This window comes from Protopterus annectens, chromosome 4.part0, assembly GCF_019279795.1.
Source record: "Protopterus annectens isolate FY-2018-M chromosome 4.part0, PAN1.0, whole genome shotgun sequence".
Lineage (NCBI taxonomy): Eukaryota > Metazoa > Chordata > Ceratodontiformes > Protopteridae > Protopterus > Protopterus annectens.
Genome location: NC_056733.1, coordinates 572,612,882 through 572,635,650, shown reverse-complemented (window position 1 = coordinate 572,635,650; position 22,769 = coordinate 572,612,882).

Sequence of the window (22,769 nt, the reverse complement as noted above, 5' to 3'; positions counted from 1 at the left end):
AGTTTGAGATGCTGGTATTTTTGCCTCCTTTATGAAGAGGAAGAATATAAGCTGAGCACCAGAGTTGGTGGGGACGTATGATTCCTTTATGGATTGGTTGATAATGCCATTGATTGGGAGTACAATGCCATCAGCAGCACATTTTAGGAAGGAAGAGGGAATATTGTCAGGAGTGTTAGAGCAAGGTTTAAGTTTGGACAAAAGTTTTTTTATAAAGTTAGTGGAGATGGGTTTGAGTTCAAACAGATGAGCTGAGTTAGAAGTTGAGAGTGTAGAGCAGTTGGGTTATTATTGGGAAATGTCTTGGTGAGAGTAGTAATAGCGTCTATGAAAAATGAGTTAAATTCAGAGCCTAGTTCGAGATCAGATTTACTTGGGTCAGGACAGGGATTATTCTTGGAGCCTGGATTGAGGAGTGTGTTTACTGAGTTCCAGAATTTTGGGGGGGTTTTATTGTAATTGGACTGAAGTTTGATATAGTAGGATTTTTTGTCTTTCGTGATTAGTCGTTTTGCATGGTTGCGGAGCTGTTTATATTGGAGCAAGGTATTGTCCAGTTTGTTGTTTTGGTAAAGGCTCCATAGTTTGTCTCTGTGGTGCATAATCTGTTTTGTCTCTTTGGATAGCCAAAGAACAGTTTTAGTTTTTATCCTTTTGTTTCTTAGAGGGGCTAGTGAGTTTAAAGTATCAAGGAAGACAGTGTTGAAGTATTCTATAGCCTTGTCAAGAGGAAGGATGTTTAGAATTTGCCAGTTCATTTGTTTGAAAGTATTTGAGAAAGTAGTTGAGTTGAAGCTACTGAGGTTATGAGTTTGAATGTAATGATGCTGGTGAGGGGAGGAACTAGTTGAGCGATGCATGAAGGCTGGGAGGTTGTCACTAAAGGTATCAGGAATTGTGCCAGAATTGGTTATTTTATTTGGATCTGAGACTAGGATCCAATCTATAGTGAATCCGGGAGGGTTTATTTTGTTAGGTTGAGTGATGGAGAGGATTATTTGAGTGAAGTTATAGAGGTTATTGGATTGGGAGGGAGAGGGGAATTGATTTTATTCCAGTCAATATTCGCATCACCAAGGATATAAGTTTCATAGTTATTTTCAGTAGAGGCCCATAGGAGAATATTTTCGAGTGTAGAGATATTGTTACCAGGTGAGATATATAGGGCAATGATGCAGATATTTTTATATTTATTTAATTTTAGAATTACAGCAGTTAGTTCAGTGTTCTGGAATTGAGGAATTGGAATTTGGAGGAGAATTAAGGTAAGAAGGTTGGAGTAGACTAGGGCAGTGCCTCCACCTTTCTTATTTAGTCGGTCATTTCTGAAACAATGAAATCCTGGGGGCAGAATCTCAGAGTCTGAGATAAAGGGCTTGAGCCAGGTTCCAGAGATGGCTAAGATATCTGGTTGGTTATGGCTTAACCAAGCTTGAAATTGGTGTACTTTGTTGTTTAGACTTTTGTTATTAATTGTAAAAATCTTTAGGGTTTTGAGATAGGAGGAAGAGGATAAGGGATGAGTGTTGTTAATAAAGGATGTAGGACCAGGGTTAGGATGGATACACCAGCTTGGACTAGGTTGTTGAAGGAGATATCCTTTAGCCATATTGGTCTGCCAGGCATGAATTTTGGTAGATTGTAGATTGGAGCAGGTGACAGTATCTTGACTTTAGAGAAGAAGAGTTTAGGGTGGAATAAGTGCAGAGAGTTGGGCTGAATGAGAGAAGAGGAGATAGAGTGAGGGGGGAGGTGGGTTTGTATGGTAGTTGTCTTTGTAGGTGGTATTGGACAAGCATAGGTGGAATATGAGGTAGCCTAGTATAAGGGAAGTAGGAACAGAAAGAAGAGGCTGGGGGACTGAACGGTGTGATAACATGAGGAGACCATGTTGGAGCAAAGAGAGAGTGATATGAGTTGTTAGGAAAATAGAGAAGGCTATGAATAAGAAAGGGTTTAAAAAGTGATTGAGGTAGTCTAGAGATTTAAGGAAAGAGGAGGGGACTATAATTATTGAGTAAAGTACAGATTACAGAGTTTAAGACGGATGGCTATAGGTGGGAGGAGTAATAAAGGGGAGCTGGTATTGGGTAATTAGGCTGAGAGGGTGGGGTAAGATAGGAATAAAGCTAGGCGTAATGATGGTGGGTGGAAAATGGGGGCAGGGTAGGGGAGCAGAGTGAGTCTGTAGGGCGAACGGAGCGGGAAAGAACACTAGAGGTGAGTATGGCAGAAAAAGTATCAGCAAAGAGCAGTTTAAAGGCTGTAGTTGGAAGGTATGAGCTAAATATTTCCAGCCAGAAAAAGAAGGCTGCCTTTACAGGGGGTGGATTAGCAGAGGGGGAGAAGATATTTACAGTCTAAGGGTATTAACTCATAACCAACTGTTTGTGAAAAATTAAAACTTGCTGGGATTATAAAGAATATCTAGGATTTATATTGGTAGATGCTGCCACCTAATGGTAGAAGGAGATAGCAAACGGCAGGGATAGTTGGACCAGTCTTAGGTTTAAATATATTCTAGAGTAGTGATAACAGGAGGGGGAGAGGGCAAATGGTCTGCGATAGGCTGCTAGAATGCACACACAGGAGGGCAGATTAACTCTATAGCTAGTACATCAAGTCTACATTTAATTAGTGTTAAGGAACATACATTTACACAAAAAGTTCTTAACTTGACCTAAAGAACTTAATTTAGCAGCTGATTCAAACTCTGCAATGAAATGTGCCTGGAATTGCTTTTAAAGTAGATAGTTCCACACAGTTGTCATGTGTTGTTTCATATCACAAAGCAACCTTCATTCAGTTTGATGCAACTCCTAGTATAGTCCCTACAAAGAAATATGATTTAACTATCATTCCCTATGTTCCCTAACCTTTCTTAATTTTGCAGACTTTAGAGTATTCTTATATATATATATATATATATATATATATATATATATATATATATATATATATATATATATATATAAAAGGATTGCAAACCTTTCTACCTCCTAGTGGATTTGTGAGTGGTTTTTTTTTTGTGTTTGTGCATTTCTAGCTTCCTTTTTCTTAGTTTTCATTATTTCTCTTTTTTATAATCACTCTTACCCTGCTTTAGTAAAAAAAAAGTACTTTATTCGTAGTTTGAATCTCTTCTTGTTCCCTTTGTTAGGCTTACCTACTTCATTTTCCTCACTTTCTTTCTCTCTTTCTTGGTAGAGAGGTTTAAAAATGTCTGAGAAGCCAGTTGGATTTAAAAAATGCACTTCATGTGCGCACAAAATTCCTCAATCTGATGCCCAGAGGGAGTGCATTTACTGCTTAGGCCCTAAACATTTGGAGTCTCATTGCTCCATTTGCTTGGGCTTCAGTCAGCGTGCTATAAATGGCAGGAGGAAAAAGTAAATCCTGAAAGGCTCCTTGCTCTCATCTACTTCTTCTCTTGGCAATTCTTCTTCAGGGACTGAAACCCCCAAGAAACAAATGGAGTCCCAAGAACACTCAAAGCATTTTCTGGATATAGCTTCTCCTTCTCATATGGCTGAACCACCAGAAAAGGTTCAGAAGACCTTGGATCTGAAGCCTTCAGATCCTACACTGGCTATGACTCTTATTACCATTCAGACGTCCCTGGAGCTGGTCCCTCTGACTCTGGTATCTACTGCACTCCAGCAATCAACAAAAAGATCTTCCAGGCCTTCTTCCACCTCCTCAACCATCAGGTCTTCCCTCACTCCTTTGGAAGCTAAGGTTGATAGAATGATGAGGAAATTTCTCAGGACACAAATCTAGATGGGGGTTTTGCCAGCTCTGTCCCACTTTGGATCCATGAGCCATCCTTCTGCTTTTATTCCAGTTGCTCCTTCTCTATTCTGACCACTTGCTTTCGAGCCATTGAATCCAAAGGCCCCAAAATCAAGACATTAGTTCTGACAATGCTTATCACTTTGACTCCGACCATCTCCCTGACCCATTTGGGTCCAACCATGTCAGAGAAGAATGGCTCTCGAAGCAGAAGCCTCAACGTCAAATCTGAGGGGTTGACTTTGTCTAAGTTTTCAAAGCCAGTGCTTTCCCTCGGAGCTTCAGCTTTTGACAGCTCGGCTCTGACTCTCCCCTTGGAGTAGGAGATCTGTGGGCCTCAGGGGTTGCCTGCTCCAGTAGTTTCAGCTCCAGAGAGATGTCCTTTGACTTCTGCAGCTCTTTCTGCCTTCAAGGTGATGAAGAGGATTCTCTCTCTACCTAGAAGATCCCTGAATCTCATGTCCTTGGATCTGTGTCCCACTCCTGCTATAGATTCTGTGCCTGAGTCTTCTCTTCTATCTCCTCCAGGATAGCCAACCCAGAAGAGTTTCCAACCAATTCCAGTTTCAGAACCCCCCCCCACCCCCCGTCTCTTCCGATACCTCCTCGGAGCATCCCACCGAGGAGGTCCCTCATAAGATACAGTGCAAAAGGAGCCACCTGGATTCCCCCAGGAATCTGTCACTGAAGACACCAACTTCAACAAGGGAAAGGGTGCCCTAGATTTCCACCTGAGTATGTCTCTTTTGGAGACATTCTTGAAATCCTTTCCCAGAAAGGTGGATGGTCTGCCCAAAACCCTACCCATGAGGAATCAGTGTTTTTAAAGCCTTCAGGTCTAGCCCATCTACATCTTGGGTGCTCCCCTGCAGAGGACCTTATTGATCTTGTCTCCCATGGGGTATGGAAGGAACCAGATGCTGTGGAACCAGTCTTTAAATGACCAGACATGATTCTCAGCGCTCCTACCAACCGACAGCATTAGACACTAGTATCCCTGTAGATGCTATGCTTGTTGGGGCAACCACAGAGAGGAAAGTTCCACTGTCCACTCTCAAAGAGGAAGTCTAGTTCTTTGGACAAATTTGGCAAGCAAGTATATGCATCAGTGACCTTCTCATTGCGATTGCTGAACTGTCACTCTTCACCAGTCTACAGAGGGACTTAGTTAAGTAACTCTCAAGCTCTGCCCCAGGGTCCACATCTGCAGAGGAACAGAAAACCTTTTCCTCCAGAATGGCCACCCTACAGTCTATCTCTAACACTTCCATAAGGCTAATCTCACATGCTGCAGAGGTTACCTTAAGGGCTGACGGTTCAGGTATTGCTATAAGGCGTCACGCCTGGATGTGGCTTTATGATTTTTCTGAACTTTTCAAAGCATTCTTCATCAATGCTTCTTTTGATGGATCATCATTGTTTGGCCCCACTGTTAAAGAGATGCTGTCCCATAGTGAGAAAGTTGGAAAGATCTTGTCTGTTGTTGGAATTCATTTTTTCTATCCTGTATAGGCCTTTCTCCAGGCACCAGCACAGTGGTAAAAAAATGTTTTTGAAAAAGTCTGAAGGTCTTTTTCAGAAATCACAGGCAGATTTTTCCCCCAAAGGCAGAGGAGGAAATGACTATAATGGTAGATACCACCCACATGGCAGACAGGGTCTGCAGAATCAAAGATCTCAGGATTACTTGTCAGATAGATCCTTTCAGTGCTCCTAGAAGATTGCCTGACTGTCCCTTTATGGAAGCAGTTGGGGAGACTTATCCTTTCACACAGATGCCTGGTTAGCCATCACGAATGATAATTGGATATAAAGGATCATATCCAGAGGATATTCCATTCTATTTTTCCAAATAACAAAGCCAAGGAAAAAGCTGCCTGATGTTCCATCAGATTAGAGGGAGGAAGCAGCATTACAAATTACAAGGTTGCTAGAAAAAAAGAGTCATCCAGGATGTCCCACCAGGCCAAATTGGATCAGGAATCTACTCAAGGTTCTTTTTCTGCCAAAGAAGACAGGGGATCTGAGGCCAATATTGGACTTAACATTCCTAAAAAAATCAGTAGACAATTTGAAGTTCAAGATGGTCACAGTTCAGTCCATTCTACCACTATTATGAAAGGATGACTGGATGTGCTCAATCAACCTTCAGGATGCATACTATCATATCAAAATGAACAGGCACTCCACAAGGTTTCTCCTCTTCTGGCTGGGGGCCAGTCATTATTAATTCAGAGAACTTTTTGTAGGTCTCACCACAGTTCCCCGGTTGTTCACCAAATGCATGGCAGTAGTAGTAGCTCACTTGAGACTGCATGGATTCAATGTATTTCCTTACCTAGATGACTGGCTCTTAACTGCATCAACCAGGCATCTACTACTACAAGCCAGACTATCTACTACCCTGGCCATTACAATCAACATGCAGAAATCACAGCTACATCCCATACAGTTGATAGACTTTATAGGAGCATGCCTAGACACAGAAAATTGTCTCACCTATCTGCCTCCAGACAGGATATCCACCTTAAGATTGCACATCAGACAAGTTCTGGACATTTCAAAACCCCCAGCATGTCTAGTACTCAGACCATTGGGTTCAATAGCTGCCACAATAACCTTGATTCCAACAGTATGCTTACATATGAGAATCCTTCAATAGATGCTGGTGGTTCAATGGTCCTTTACTTCTACTCCCTCAATCAACCGATCAAATTGTCACAAGTGTGCAAGGACTCACTTCTATGGTGGCCACACTTGGAAGAAGTCAAACAAGGATGACCATTTGTCCTTCCTCCCCCCAACAACACATTGACCACAGATGCCTCCCAGCTGGGGTGGGGAGGCATTACCTGGGTAGGACAGTCCAAGGCATGTGGTCTATACAAGAGGCCAGTTTGCATATAACTGTACTGGAGATGAGAGTGGTACTCCTAGTGTTGCAAGCACTTCAGACCTTTCTCTCTCTAGGGATTATTGCGATACAGATGGACAACATGTCCATTGTATGGTACATCAACAAACAGGGAGGAACCAGATCTTAACCCCTGTGTCATCCTAGTTGCAATGCACATTCCAGGGAAGTCCATCATTCTGGCAGACAGGCTGAGCAGAGTTATCCTGATGCCTCACGAGTGTTCTCTAAACCAATAAGTGGCAAGCATGATCTTTCACAATGGGGTCAACCCTGCTGCAAATTTTTGCTTCATCCTTCCACAACAAATGCAGCAGGTTCTTTACCCTGATCCCTCCTCAGGGACAGTCAGTGAGAGATGCTCTGATCCATGTTTGGCCCTCCCCTACCCCTCATACCCAAGTTTTTTTAATAAAGTACAGAGGTTGAAAAGCAAGGTGATTCTCATTGCCCCCTTTTGGTCTTGACAGGTCTGGTTCCCCTTTCTATGGTCTCACCTAATATGCCCTCTGTAGTTGCTGAAGCTGCATCCAGATCTCCTGTCCCACCCATCAGGGCAGATTCACCCAGAATTTCCAGGACTAAAACTAATCGCATGGTTTCTCTAATTCTGATGATGGCTAGAAATACCAGGCTTTCCTCATAAGGTCAGAGGATTTTAATATCCTCACATAAAGCTTCTACCAGAAAAAATTATAAAAGTAAATGGCAGAGGTTTTTGATATTTTATTTATTTATTATTTTATTTTACATTTGTTGACCGGGCTAGTCTAACTGGATACATGTCTATTTTCAGTAGAGGCCCGGGGAGATAAGCTCCAAGATAGAACAATGAAATTAACAAGATAACAAATAAGGAAACATTAAACAAAAAAATCATATTTACAATGCATATTACAGGTTATCACAGTAAATTCAGCAGTGCAGAATACAGGCATAACATAGCATGCTAGTACAATCAAGATGTTCTAGAGGGAGATAGTATTATGGTTAATAAGGAAGGAATTACAGTTAATGAGTAGAAGGGGTAGGAAGAGCAAAGTATTAAGAGATACATGACTAATCAGGCTTAGTACAGGGGCATAACCACTGTGTTCTGAGGAACACTTTCAATTTGTTTTTGAAGCATGATACTAAGTGAAGTGAGGAGAGTTCACTGGGGAGGAGATTCCAGGCTTTTCCAACAATATTAGAAAAGAGGGAGTCACCAGCCTTGTTGTTTGGTTTAGTTGTATGTACTAGAAGTCTCTGAGAAGACCTTAAGGATTTCAGGTTTTTATAGGGAGTGATGAGTGTGGATAGAATAGGAGTTTTGGAAGGTTTGTAAAAAGTGTTGTGGGCTATAGATAGTTGATGGAATTTAATCAGATTTTGTAGTTCAAGCCATCCCAGCTGCTTTAAATTAATGCAATGGTGGGTTCTAAATGGGTTGCCTGTAGCAAATCTGGCAATGTTATTGTAAGACATTTCCAATTTGCTAAGATTATTTTTAGACAAATTAGTAAAAATGGATGAGGCATAAAGAAGTGACGAGATTAGATGAGTGTGTGCTATAGTGGTTTTAGCTGAAGGTAAGAGGAAGGATTTTACCCTATAGAGAGAGCCAAGTTTTTTGTTGACAGTTTTTATAGTATTTTTAATATGGATATCAAAGTTCAGATTGTTGTCAATGGTGATACCCAATAGCTTGGTGGTTGGATCAGGGGGATATAATAGTTTTATTGGTAGAGATAACTGAGAAATCAAGAGGAGAGGACTTATTGGTGGGAGAGAAGAGGAGGAGTTTAGTCTTTTTGGGGTTTAGGAGAAGGCATCTATGTGTGAACCATTGCTCAACTGTGTTGAATACTTGTTGGGTAAGAGATTGAAGTTCAGAAGAGGAGGTGGCTGAGCATATCAGTGTGGAGCCATCTGCATATTATATGCATGTGGCTTGGGGGATGGCAAGGTGAAGGTCATTAATAAATATGGAAAAAAGTAGAGGTCCTAGGATGGACCTTTGAGGGACACCAAGTTTGACAGGCAGGTGAGTGGAGAGAGACTTGTGCCATAGTACGGCCTGTTGTCTTTTATCAAGGTAGGACTGGAACCACTTTATAGAAGATGTATCTAGTGACAGGGATTTCAGTATTTTGATGAGAATTTGGTGATTTACCACGTCAAAAGCTTTAGACAGGTCAATAAATAGTGCTGAAGAAAGCTTGTTAAGATTGCGGTTTTTGTTGATACAATCTGTAAAGGAAAGAAGGGCAGTGCTAGTGCTATGTGAAGGTCTGAATCCATGTTGATATGGGCTCACCAGAAACATTTTGACCCCTTTCCGGCTCCTATTCATGCAATTCTATATTTTCTTGCTTCAATTTTCCAAGATGGGGCAAGCTTTTCTGCTATTAAGGTGCAACTGCCAGCCATCTTGAATTATCACATTGGAAACAATTCATCTTTTCTGGCATCATCTAAATTGTGTAAGACCTTCATCAGGGGTACCTTTTTACTTAGACCTCCTATAAAGGATCCTACTCCTCCTTGGGACTTAACCATGATGTTACAAGCTCTTGTTCAACCTCCAGCCTAGGTAGACTTAAAATATCTGTCATGGAAGGCTGCCTTTTTGGTAGCCATCACTACAGCTAGAAGGGTATCTGAATTGTAAGCACTGTCATCCAAACCTTCATATTTGATTTTTCATAAAGATAGAGTGACCTTGCATACTGATCCTTCCATTTTGCCCAAAGTTCCTCTGAAAACAATATCAATCAGGTCATCAACCTACCAGTTTTTTCCCCCAATTTTCCAGAGGTGTTCCACTACTTCAACATGTCAAAGCTCATGCTACTAGATCTCTGTCTACATATCAAGCCTTCTTGTCCAGGTTTTTGACTGCGGGCATTTGTGTGATGACTACTACTTGGTTGCATTCCCATACATTTGCTGCGCACTACATACTGGATATTGTCATTAGAAATACAGATGCTTTTCGTTCCACAGTGCTCCAGAATATCCTTCCATGAGAGCCACCCAAGTTTATTGTAGCTGCGGACTCTGTCCCACAGGTTGAGGAACAGATGAAAATAACAGCATCAGATAAAGAAGTTATATATGTACTCACAATGAAGTTCCATCTGTGTTGTCCATTTTCATTCTTCCTCAGCCTTCCGTCTCTCCTTCTCCCTATCCATAACTGTGAGAGACCTGGTGGGTATGTCTATAGGAATTCAGTTCCTATTTGAGCCTCTTAACCTTTTTCTATCCGTTTTTGTATCTCTATATAGAGATAGATATACTTTTCTGTGTTAGCAGCAAACTTGATCTGACGTAATCTGGGGGAATGAGGCATTATGGGTAAGGGGAGGAGCTTGAGAATTGGAACCTAGGGCTATAGAAAGCGGCCAAGTTGGATCCGAGGTTCAGATCTGAACCCACAGGTTGAGGAAGAATGAAAATGGACAACACAGATGGAACATTATGGTGAGTACATAAAGTCTTTATATATGCATTTCTTGAATGAGGCAAGTCAGAACTAAAGGGATGAGTAGCTATATCTCAGATATTTGCAAATTTGGAAAATAATTTTGGTTACAACAGCAACAAACATCTTTCTGAGCAATTGCCCTAACTACTTGTAAATTTAGTAAGCAATGGGTTTTATATATATATATATATATAGATATAGATATATATATGTGGATTCACTTCATAACACTGAACGCTCAAAACACTGAAACTCAAAACACTGAATCCAAAACACTGAAACTTCAAAATCTTGAAAACTCAAAACACTGAAACTCAAAACACTGAAAACACATATCATACATATCCTGAGTTTAAACAACATAAATCATAGCACTTTCTATCAAGTGTAAGGAGGGGGCAAGCCCTCATGCACCCCCCACACCCCCTGCTACTTATATATATCAACTCCAAGACTGCACTTCACTACACTAGGTGCAATCTTGGAGTTGATATATATATATATATATATATATATATATATATATATATATATATATATCAACTTTTTTATCAACTGATTTTATATTTCATGTATATACTGTAGGAGATCCATACTTTGGGTTGTTGGTGCAATAAAATAATCTGTTAAGGAGTGAGACAGTAAGTAAAGATAGTGAACTTTATATTGCTAACCAACTTCACACTGTAGTTAAAACATGTAGTTTAGTACTACATTTCTGAGTCAGTAAAAAAGCTAGCTAAATAAACTACTTCTTCTCTATTAAAATTTAAATTTCTCTTAAATGCTGAGAATGAAAAAGATAGCCACTATAGTGAAAAAAGGAATAAAATCAGAGTACTCTCAATTTTAAGTTATTGGAGAGAATGGACCTCTATAAATGTTCCTCATATCAAAGTGTGCTCTGTATTTCCATAAAATTAAATCAAGGAGACAAAAGTCTTGAGTGTAATATGGCAACCCTTATCAGACCATTGTATGTTATAACAAATTAAAATAATTATATCAACTTAGAGTGATGTTTGATGTTGGTACATTAGTACTGCAGAAGAGATCAAGATATGATGAAGACATTTTTTACTGCAGAAGAGATGAGGAAATGGAATGAGTTAGGGGGTGTTGTTTTAAACATCAAAATGACTATTTAACCTTGACCATGTATGGCAAGCTTACATAGATTTAATAGATTTGATAATCTGTCATTATCAAACCGCTTTCACAAAGAAACAAAAAACATAACTTAACTTTCAATATTAGCTAATTTTCTCTCAGGAAAAATAGTTGTATTTAATATGGCCATGTTCTAGCAGCATGTGCATTATTTGCTCACAGCTGAGCAGACTTAAAGAGACATCCCTAATCTCTGTTTTTATGTCTTCCAAGTTGGTGTGACTTGGAGGTAGTATGTAGAGATTTGGTGTTGCAAGGGAGCAAAGAGTGTATCCCCCTGCAAACATGCTGTTTAAGTGTATTTTGTGGGCTCCCTTTGGACTTTGAGGATGTATTGGATTGGGCAGTGTAGTTGATAGTATCTCAAATGCCTTAACAGTAGTAAACTAAAAACAGGAACACAGAGCCATGTGTCGGATAGATAATATAACACTTGCTACAGGCCAGTCGCACATCTAGTACAGAAATAAGCTGTGTCTCAAGGATACATTCCTGAATGACAGGTGTGTATATTAAATAGGTAAGCATGTCATCTGATAGAAGTTCCTCTACCAAGACTGTCAGAACCAGAGATTGAATGGCTATCCACCCAGACATGGGTAGCCTTATAAAAGTGTTTAGTAACCTCCAAGTAAAGAGAATCAGTAAGTATGTCCATATTCATTTGTGGCAAAGTCTGGTAAGTGAATTTTCTCTACAGCATTTACACGCTGTAGTCTGCCCTGAGTCAAAGCAATTGTTGACTCTGCTTTATTGGAAATGCTAAATATCAGCAAGTCATATGGTCCAATCATCCAGATTGTGTTTGAAGAGGGCAAATGAGGTGCTCTGCTTAATATGAAGTGGGAGTCTGTTCCAGAGGTGTGGTAACCTCTGGAAGACAAATCTGTCCCTCCAGCAGGTTTTTATTAATGTTGCATACCAGGTTAAGGCCTTTAGAGTGAGTAACCTGTGTACCATTTGACTTGCGGATATGCTGCATTTCCAATAAAGCAGGGTCAAAGATTGCTTTATATGCAAGGCAAAGACTGGCTCTAAGTAGTTGGTATGAAACAGATTAAAGTGATACTGATTTCAGTCGATCCACATAGAACAGATGCTGAAGACCTTGAATTTTCCTTGTGAGGAGCCTTTGTGGTCTTTCCAATTGCTGCAGGTGTTTGGAAAAGTACATACCAAAAGAGGCATTATACTCAATTATTGGCCTAATGAGGGAAGAGTACAGGAAGGTTATAACTTCTTTTTTTCTGGAGGCAATGTCCTTATTTTTGAGATGAGCAATATAGAATGCCCTTCTTACCACTGTGGAAACATGGTGATCAAAGGTAAGGTTGCTGTCAACCTGTGTGCCCAGGTCTCTCACCACTGAGTGTGTACGTAGGGTGTTGTTATAAATGTGATAGTTAGCAGGAACATTGCTTTTACCAAAATGGATGATAATACATTTTTTGCATTGAGTTTAAGGCCATGACTTTGTCACCAATCATTTGTCTGTGTAAGACTCTCTTGTAAGATGATGACATTGTTTGGAGATTCTATGATTGCTCCCAGTTTACAGTCATCAGAAAACTTTGTCAGCCAGAGACCTTTAGTTTTAGCTTGTATTTTGGATAAATGTGTTCTAAACAGTTATGGTCCCAGGACTAAATCCTAGTTACTGGTCTGTTGTTGGAGGTGGATTCCCCTATTTTGACTATATAGGTTCTATATGTGAGCCAGTTAGCAACCCATCTAATGATATAAGGGTTGATACCTAGCTGGATGAGTTTGTCAATGATTCCTGAGTGAGGGATAGTGTCAAAAGCATTAGCTAAGTCTAGATAGGCTATATGTACAGATTTCCCCTCATCCAGGGCCTTGGTGACTGTCTTGAAGAAGTCCATTAGGTTTAACAGGCATGATCTCCCTTTGAAAAATTCAAATTGAGAAGGGTCAAGTGTTTGTAGATTACCTATATCTTTGTTGATAAGGGCTATGATGATTCACTCCATGGCCTTGCAGATAAGACTAGTTAGGCTACTAAGTCTATAGTTCTGAGGATCAGTAGAAGCACCACCTTTGCACAAGTGGATAATGGTGGTCTTTTTCCATTCAGCTGGGATGAAGCTGGTGCTTAGACTATGATTGAAAAGAGTACCCAATGGCATTCATAATTCTTGTTTGAGCACATGTAGGACACAGCCCGGGATTTTATCAGGTCCCATAGATGCTGTGTTTTTGACCTTAGAGAGGGCGTTTATGACCTACTCTTTACAGATACAAAGTAGAAGACAGGTGGTAGGAATGTCATGGGGTACATGTGGCATGGACAGGGGAGAGAAGTTTTCACAGAAACTGTCGGCTAACAAGTTAGCTATGCCCACAGGTTCAGTATATGTGGTATTATTAAATACCAGTTCGGCATAAATCTGGCCCTTTCCTTTTAGGTTATGGATGTAACTAAAGAAGGCCTTATAGTTGTTCTTAGTTGAGGAAGCTAATTTGGATTCATAGTTTCTTTTGGAGGACTTCACAAGAAGTCTTATTTGATTATTTAAGCTGAGGAGAGAGTGTTTCCAGTTTGGGGCTCACTCCCTCTTACTTTTAGACAGAAATTTTTCCTCTTATTGTAAAGCCTGTTAATGGCAGCTGTCCATCAGGCAGGCTTGCTCTTCCTTGAGGAGCTTGTTTTTGTCCTGTTGGGTATGGCTGGGTCAATACAGTTATACAGGTGTTTGTCTAAAGCATTGATGTAGAACTCAGCATAGTTTCCAATTCCATCTAAGGGGGGGGGGTGTGCAGTGAAGCTATTTATACCATCCTGTAAGAGGTTATAATCTGCTTTGGAGAAGTTTTTTAGTTTAGTTGCTGCCGGTGGGAGTCAGATGTGATAGTTACTTCAAATGAGACTGATTTGTGGTCAGATATCACCAGGGAAGACATCACAGTGGGAGTGCTACAGTGGTCCCCCATATTGGTAAGCACCAGACTCAGGACATTGGAACTCCTTTTGGGGGTGTCATCCAGCTGGTCCAGGGCACTGGAGTTAATGAGCTCAAGGAACCTTTGGGCAAGTGAGTTTGTGCACAAGTAATTTACCCAATCAATGGATGGGTAGTTTAAAGTCACCCAAAACCATGGTTTTCGGATCAAGTAGAGCACATAGGCAGAGTGGGTATCCTGATTCATGGAGGGGGTCCTGTAGCTGGCAATGACTTGAATAGGTGTCCTACCAACAGTTAATTGCACCTGAAGTATCTCCAAGGAACCATGCTGTTTAACCAATCTGGAGGTGTATTTTTCTTTAATGAATATTGATACACCACCTCCTTTAGTTCTCACACCTTCAGATTGTAGTCTAAACGTGTTGAAGGAGGTGTAGTCCAATATGGCTGGGGTGCTCTCCACAGCCTTCAACCAGGTCTCCTTGACTATATAAATGTCTGTGTCTTCCAAGGTGAGGACTGAATCCAGTAAGTGCAGTTTCATGTTAAGACTGCTAACATTTAGAAGCATAACCCTGAGGTTGTTTTTAAATGGAGTTTTTATGTCGGGAATTTTGTCCTTGAAACACTGCCTAAAAATGCACTATGGGGGTGACAATAGCCATGGCCAGTAGCCAAAATCCTAGGGGTTACAGATGAAGACCATCTCTGGGAAAGCATTGTGGTCTGTCAATCATGTCATCCCAGGCTGGCAGATAATGTATCCCATTATAATGACACCAGAAACTAAGCCAATTATTGAAGTCAATCATCATCCTAGGTGAAGGTAAGATGCTGCTTAAGGCTGGGGACATACCTGCCTGAGACACATAGTCTGAGAGCTCAGTCATGTCTTTCTTTATATAGTCCAGACAGGTACCTCTCAAGACATTTATACCAACATGGACTATGACGAAAGCATAACAGTACCTGTTGTTGAGAGACTTGAGTGCATACGTGATATGGTGGGTCCTGGCACCTGACAGACAGCTGACTGTGACCTTCTCCTTATCCAGCCTGGTGAGAGGGACATCTGTGTGTCTCACAATGTAAAAACACATGACTAATATGTTTAGTTTTGTGTTTCGCTTTATGGGCTTGACAGGTGAGACACTGGTGTGTGAGCTATTATGTGTGTTATGTTCTGCAGAGGAAGTATTTTGTGTAGCGAGCTTGTGTTTGTGTTTGGTTGCTCTCTGGTGTTTAAGTATGTTTCTGGCAAGGACCTCTGCAAATGTAGTTATGTGTGATGTGGGTTTGAGTAGAGTAGGTGGTGAGGTGTCTCCACCAGAAGTCATAAACAAGTCCAAAAGAAAAAAAAACAAGAACCACAAATAGTGAAGGTAGAGACCCAAGGACCACACAAACCAAAGTCCAAACCACAAATCCAATTTATTGGCAGCAAAATCAGACCAAATGCAGTCAAGCACTTTCATCTTTATCAAAGACATCTTCAGAACTGCTTTGACATGTTTATCTCCAACCTTTAAATAACCCTTTTAACTCAAACTAGCCAATAAGGATGCTCTGTCTGAGCTGTAGTCCAATCACGCCTCAATTAGATGGGACCCAGACAGCACTCTCCTCCCATAAGGGTGCAGAAGGGCTTCACCAACAAAGATGGGTTAAATTTGATGCTCAGAAGTTACAAAACAGACCCAGAAACAACAAACCTGGAACTGGGCTATGCTACACCTGAACTAGTACAGTATACAGTAAAATGTGACAAAAAACAGTTCAGACAATTCAAACAGACAGTAGAATGCACATGCAAATTAAAATTGCAATAAAAATGCAAAAACAGGCACTTATAGTTAGTTGGAAGCAACACATGCCTCAAATCTTTCAGTATCTTAGTGAAAAGCTGATTTTAGTGCTCACGTGATACAACACATTCTAGATTCAGCAAGTCTAAATCTAGCCTATGCTAAAAATGTAGAAGTACAACAAATTCCAAGTACATAAAATTACAGTTACAACAGCAAAAAAACAGTTTAAATACACTGTTGTTGATATTAGAGTTGCATTAATCTTGTGTAAGAAGCTGAAAAGGAAGATAGAGCTCCATGATCACCTCTCTTTTGTAGAAGGATGCATGTATGTATAGCCTGTTTTCAGACAGACGAGACAACAGCTTCTTAAAGAAATCTAATACACTTCCAGGTGACTATTTGGGCTGCAAACTTTAAAATTTTTGAAGTTAGTGCACAAGAGTCTCCTTCCCTATTAGCAGACTTAGCAGTTTGACTCATCACTCCTATTTAAGGGACATTGCACTGCAGGAGGGGCTTGAAGATCAGGACACATCACTGGAATATTGCTAATAGTTGGCAGATGGACACAGAAGTATATCTATTAAATAGTTTAACCATGAGACACAAATCTGTGATAATGGTTCCCCTCACTAGCATTATTGTCAAAACTAAAGTTTCCCATAACTGGAAAATTATATCTTTCCATACATGGTTGTTTATTGTATAGGAGTCATTCTGCGGTTTCTTTGAAGTGTTACTTGGAACTTGTGACTATCCCCCTTATACTGGCTTGCAGAGATTTGTCAGGATTGCATGCACAGTACAAGTACATCCTTTTACACTCCTCACAGGCCAGGTCTCCTGTTTTAATGTTCTTTGTCCTGCATATCATTCATATGGCCGCGGTTGTGCAGCAGTTAGCATTGTTGCCTCACAGCAAGAGGTTCTCCCATTCGATTCTCGGCTGGAGTGCCTTCTGTGTGGAGTCTGCATGTCCTCCCCGTGGTCAAGTGACGTTAAAGACATGCAGGTTTGTATGTGTGTGAATGGGCATGCCTTCCTTGAAGTTTGGGAATTGGGCTGGTAACTTGGCACTGTAAAAATCCACTGCCAATCATTAGTGGATGGGAGTTCCGCTGTGGCGACCCCTAACCGGGAAAAGCCGCAAGACTTATTCGTCCTGCATATCACTCATCTGTATCAGTGCTCTTAGTTCTTACCATTATTAATAATGGCATGTCTAAGACAGGGATACTGTAGGTGAGAACTTCAAACACTGATGTGAGGAAAGTTAAGACTTACAGCTAAACCTGTAAGTTATTTTCTAAATATACTTATAGATACAATTGGGAGTTCACAAACAATGGAAAAAAGCACAAATAAGAAACTTAGAGCTAAACTAAAATTGTGCAAGAGGGAGTGTTTGCAGGGTAAATCTGCCAAATGGGATGGACAGTTGTCACAAAGCACACCTGTCTCACTGGAAGGAGAGTGGTCACAGAGTGCGTCTGCCACACTGGAAGGAGAGTGGTCACAAAGTGTGTCTGTCACACTGGAAGGAGAGTGGTCACAGAGAGTATCTGTCACACTGGAAGGAGAGTGTGTCTGTCTCACTGGAAGGAGAGTGGTCATAGAGAGTATCTGTCACACTGGAAGGAGAGTGGTCAAAGAATGTGCCTGTCACACTGGAAGGAAAGTGGTCACAGAATGCGTCTGTCACACTGGAAGGAGAGTGATCACAGAGAGTATCTGTCACACTGGAAGGAGAGTGGTCACAGAGAGTATCTGTCACATTGGATGGAGAGTGGTCACAGAGTGTGTCTGTCACATTGGATGGAGAGTGGTCACAGAGTGTGTCTGTCACACTGGAAGGAGAGTGGTCACAGAGTGTGTCTGTCACACTGGAAGGAGAGTGGCCACAGAGAGTATCTGTCACATTGGATGGAGAGTGGTCACAGAGTGTGTCTGTCACACTGGAAGGAGAGTGATCACAGAGAGTATCTGTCACACTGGAAGGAGAGTGATCACAGAGAGTATCTGTCACACTGGATGGAGAGTGGTCACAGAGTGTGTCTGTCACACTGGAAGGAGAGTGGTCACAGAGAGTATCTGTCACATTGGATGGAGAGTGGTCACAGAGTGTGTCTGTCACATTGGATGGAGAGTGGTCATAGAGTGTGTCTGTCACACTGGAAGGAGAGTGATCACAGAGAGTATCTGTCACACTGGAAGGAGAGTGGTCATAGAGAGTATCTGTCACATTGGATGGAGAGTGGTCACAGAGTGTGTCTGTCACATTGGATGGAGAGTGGTCACAGAGTGTGTCTGCCTTAATGGAAGGAGAGTTGTCACATAGCATATCTGCCACACTGGAAGAAGAGTGGTCACACAGTGTACCTGCCACACTGGAAAAGGAGTTGTCACAGAGTGCTTCTCCCACAATGGAAGGAGATTGTTCACAGATTGTATCTGACACACTGGACGAAGAGTGGTCACAAAGTGTGCCTGACACATTGGAAGGAGAATGGTCACAGAATGTATCTGTCATACTGGAAGGAGAGTGGTCACAGAGTGTATCTGTCACACTGGAAGGAGACTGGTCACAGAGTGCATCTGCCACATTGGAAGGGAGATTAATCACAGAATGTGCTTGTCACGCTGGAAGGAGAGTGGTCACAGAGTGTATCTGCCATACTTCTATAGATGTCCCATGATCACCTCAAATAATCACATACTATTGCACTATCCTAACTTTTTCTGGAATACAGTAGTACAGAACAACTCTTCAAACTGACTGAATCTTAATGCTTCACACCACCCTAATCATAAAGTATGGAAGTGGACCAATCTGATATCAAACAATTAGATAATAACTGTAAAAATGTGGTGTTGTGCTGATGACTGGGGCTATAATGATCGTTTTAGAAGCGTGTTTTTGAACTGGAGTAAAGTAAGATCATTGGCCTCAGGCTGCATCAAATACTAGCTTTAACTGTTTGGATAATACACAGCCATGAACACTTTGGCATTTGAAAAGCTAATGTAGCTTCTCAAAGACACAAAAAAGTGAGTTACTGTATAACTTAATAAAATGTACATATTCACGGTGTATTTGGTAATTTGGTGAAGCAATTCTGACCAGCTGTTGAACCAGTTATACTTATGACTAGGGGGCATTTTAGCTGTCTGTCATTGACTTGAATGACACTACTATATCAGTTCTCCTATTCTGTTTGGGACAGAAGTAAAACTTGGTTTGAAAGACTGATCCTTAGCTAAAAATGAAAATATATCCCTTTTGGGTGGCAACCCTCTCAGAGTCAGAATTAATCCAAATTGTCTCCAATGGGATCTGTGCTCTACCCCACTTAACAAATGATATAAATAAGTAAATAAACTTCCACAGACTATTTTCACTTTCAGTATTTCCTGCTTTATGAAATACATGTGGATGATCTATGACCAACATGTGCTACATTTACTGAGAACATTGCAACATTGTAGCCTCTGATGTGTCTCGCCAGACATAAATATGGAAATGTATGTGTCAGTCCCAAGGCTATATTTCTTCTCAGACAAATCACTGTGTTTTATTTTCCAAAAAGCTAAGGACAGGAAGGATCTCAAACAATATGTCTAATGGTCTTCTGCCAAAACTGCCAAAGAGCACATAACAATAGCAGTTTGTCAAAATGTCACATGTCATAGCCCTTTATAGTACCAAACCTGTGTGTAGGGATGAATGATGTCAGACATTAATTACAAGTGCACAGCAAACCTTGTCTATTGTTATCTTTACAACCATTATGTGTTTCCCTGCTTATGATCTCTGTTTGTACTTCACTTTATATTCTATCTCTACAGATGTTGCATATTCCTCTTCCTTGTGACTTCTTCCATTTTTTTATCCAGTTTCCCCTCAGCTGCCAAGATGAAAGCTTAGCCCAAGTCTAGAACAGTGTGTCTTTTGTGTGTACTATTTGCCCATTACACAACCAAACTTAAGCCAGATATTGCCAGTCTGTTGTGAACTCATGCTACTAGGAGTCATGAAAAAATATTCCTGCTTATGAATTCTGTCAGTCATTTATTTTAAATTCTCTTCTAGTGATATACCTCTTAAGGACATTAGGCTGAATGAGTATGTTTACTTATACTGCAGATTAACCTATAGTTGTTTTTTAAAGAATCAAAACACCCGCTGTTAAATTAATCCACTCTCATGACATCACAATATGATAGATAATTAAAATATCAAACAATAGAAATAATCTCTACTCAGAAGAGCTGGATGCCTCAAGTTTCAATATATTTATCAGTCATACTTCTTTCATAATAAACATCACTCTTTTAACAGACATGAAATCTTTGTTTATGCCCACTTAACTCTTGATAGGACCTGGTCATGCCTTCTACCCCATTACATATACTGAACATCACAATATCAACCATTCCTTTATTCCTTACTGACTTAGCATGTCACCCTCAAAATTTGTGTTATAATTTATTTATTGGATTAACAGGATTTTTGGATCCATTTGGCAGGTGTTATCCAGGTGATATCTATGATATATTAATTTCTCATATACAATGCAATGCTTCATCTTCATGGGTCCTGGTTTCCATAGCCATATTGTGCAGTCCCCTACAAGAACTGCCCACTCTGTGTGTGGTCCATAAGGACAGTAGGAGTACGATTTATAAAGTTAAGTAGTACTCCTACCATGGCAGTGCATAGCAGGACCAAGAAGGGACTCATAGACAGAGGCACCCCCTGCACGAATGAACACTGACACATGCATACACATGCAAACAGACAGACAAATGCTGTCACTCGTGCAACAGACAGACACTGACACAGTGTAACTCACACACAGACACAAACTTACACACACACACACACACACACACACACACACACACACACACACACACACACACACACACACACACACACACACGCACATGTATGCACTTTCACACAAACACACACAAGCATGCACGCACATGCATCTGGCAACCCCCCCCCCCCATAGCCATTTCCTCACCCTCTGCAGCTGGAGTGGTGTTACCTATGTCCATAGAACCCCACAGTTATAGCAGGAGCTAATTCATAAAAGTTTTAGCTCTATGCCCCATGGCAGTGGACAAACTGTCATTAGCTTAATATTCTTATGCTCGGATCTATTACTGCAGTTGCTCTTGTAGGTGGAGCTCTGCTGTGACACTACTGGGATTTGATTATATTTGCCTGTCACCACAGTGTCACCATGTTGGGGTAGGTACTGTTTGGTTGTAGAACTGCACTGTCTGCACCAAAGTGTAAACAGGGATGAGCTGTTGCATCCCATAGTGTTTCCATATCCTACCAGAAGTGTTATTACAGGAAATGGAATACAGCAGCTTGTCTATCGTTACACGTGCATAACTTCTCTTCTCTGTTCCACAAGTTAGGAATCACTAACTTTAATACATGCCACCAGTGTATCTGGATTCCTTCAGGTGTACAGTTAAGTATGCTTCCACACCATGGTATAGGGAGGGATCTAAGAGAGTTCTATGGTGTTCTGTAAATGGCTTTTATTGTATGCCAGCCCTATACAATTATGTACCACCTCAACATTTTATCTCTTCATATTTATATTTTGTTGTTTTTTTTAAAGTTCCTTTAGACATCATTTGAAGGCAATCATGCCATATATATGTTTAGAGTTATTCCCACATGACCTTCTAGGCTTTCATTACTAAGCAGATTGATGTTTCTGTTTATGGAATTGACTTTCTTCTTATTGCAAAGGTTCATATCTGTACACATCTTAGAAACTGCACACTTGTTTTCTATTCATTTGTCCTTTCCTGATGTTTGTATTATGTCCTCTAATGCCTGCTGTAACTTCATGAAGAGAAGAAGGGCAGGAATGGTAAAGATATTTGTACAAAATATATTTTTGTATTGATTTGAGTTTCACAGATTATAGGTTGTTGCAAAGGATAGTTTTTGTTTCTGCATTTTAACATATTTTTGAGCAGAGGACTTCACCACAATGATGTTTTGCTGTTTTGTTTTATCCTACCACTCTAATATCTTACATATTTTGCCATGAGTACTTCTGACTTTAAATTAAATGTTAGGCATTCAACCAGTATTACACAAGTGTCATGGACATGACAGATGAAGGTATTTATAATCTTTTTCATGTTAACATGAGTGTCTAATATGACTTCAAGTTCATTTACATGTTTAAAAACTCAGCACAGTTACAAAATATAAATATAGACAAAAACAAAAATTAAATCTTCTTCTTCTGGCTTTTCCTGGTTAAGAGTCACCACAGCAGATCACCTGTCCACTCATGATTGGCAGTGGAGTTTTACAGTGTTGAGTTGCCAGCCCAGCACCCAACCTTCCACAGAAGGCACACGCACGCACACCTAGGGACAATTTAGAGTGTCCAATCCACCTACAGCATGTCTTTGGGAGGAAACCGGAGCACCCGGAGGAAACCCACATGACCACAGGGAGGACATGCAGACTCCGCACAGAAGGCACTCGAGCTGAGGATCGAACCGGAGAACCTCTTGCTGTGAGGTGGCAATGCTAACCGCTGCACCACCACATCTGCCCTACAAAAATTAAATGAAATACATAAAATAGTAAATTAAGAAAAATGAATACAAGTGTAAAATACAAACATTAAGAGCAG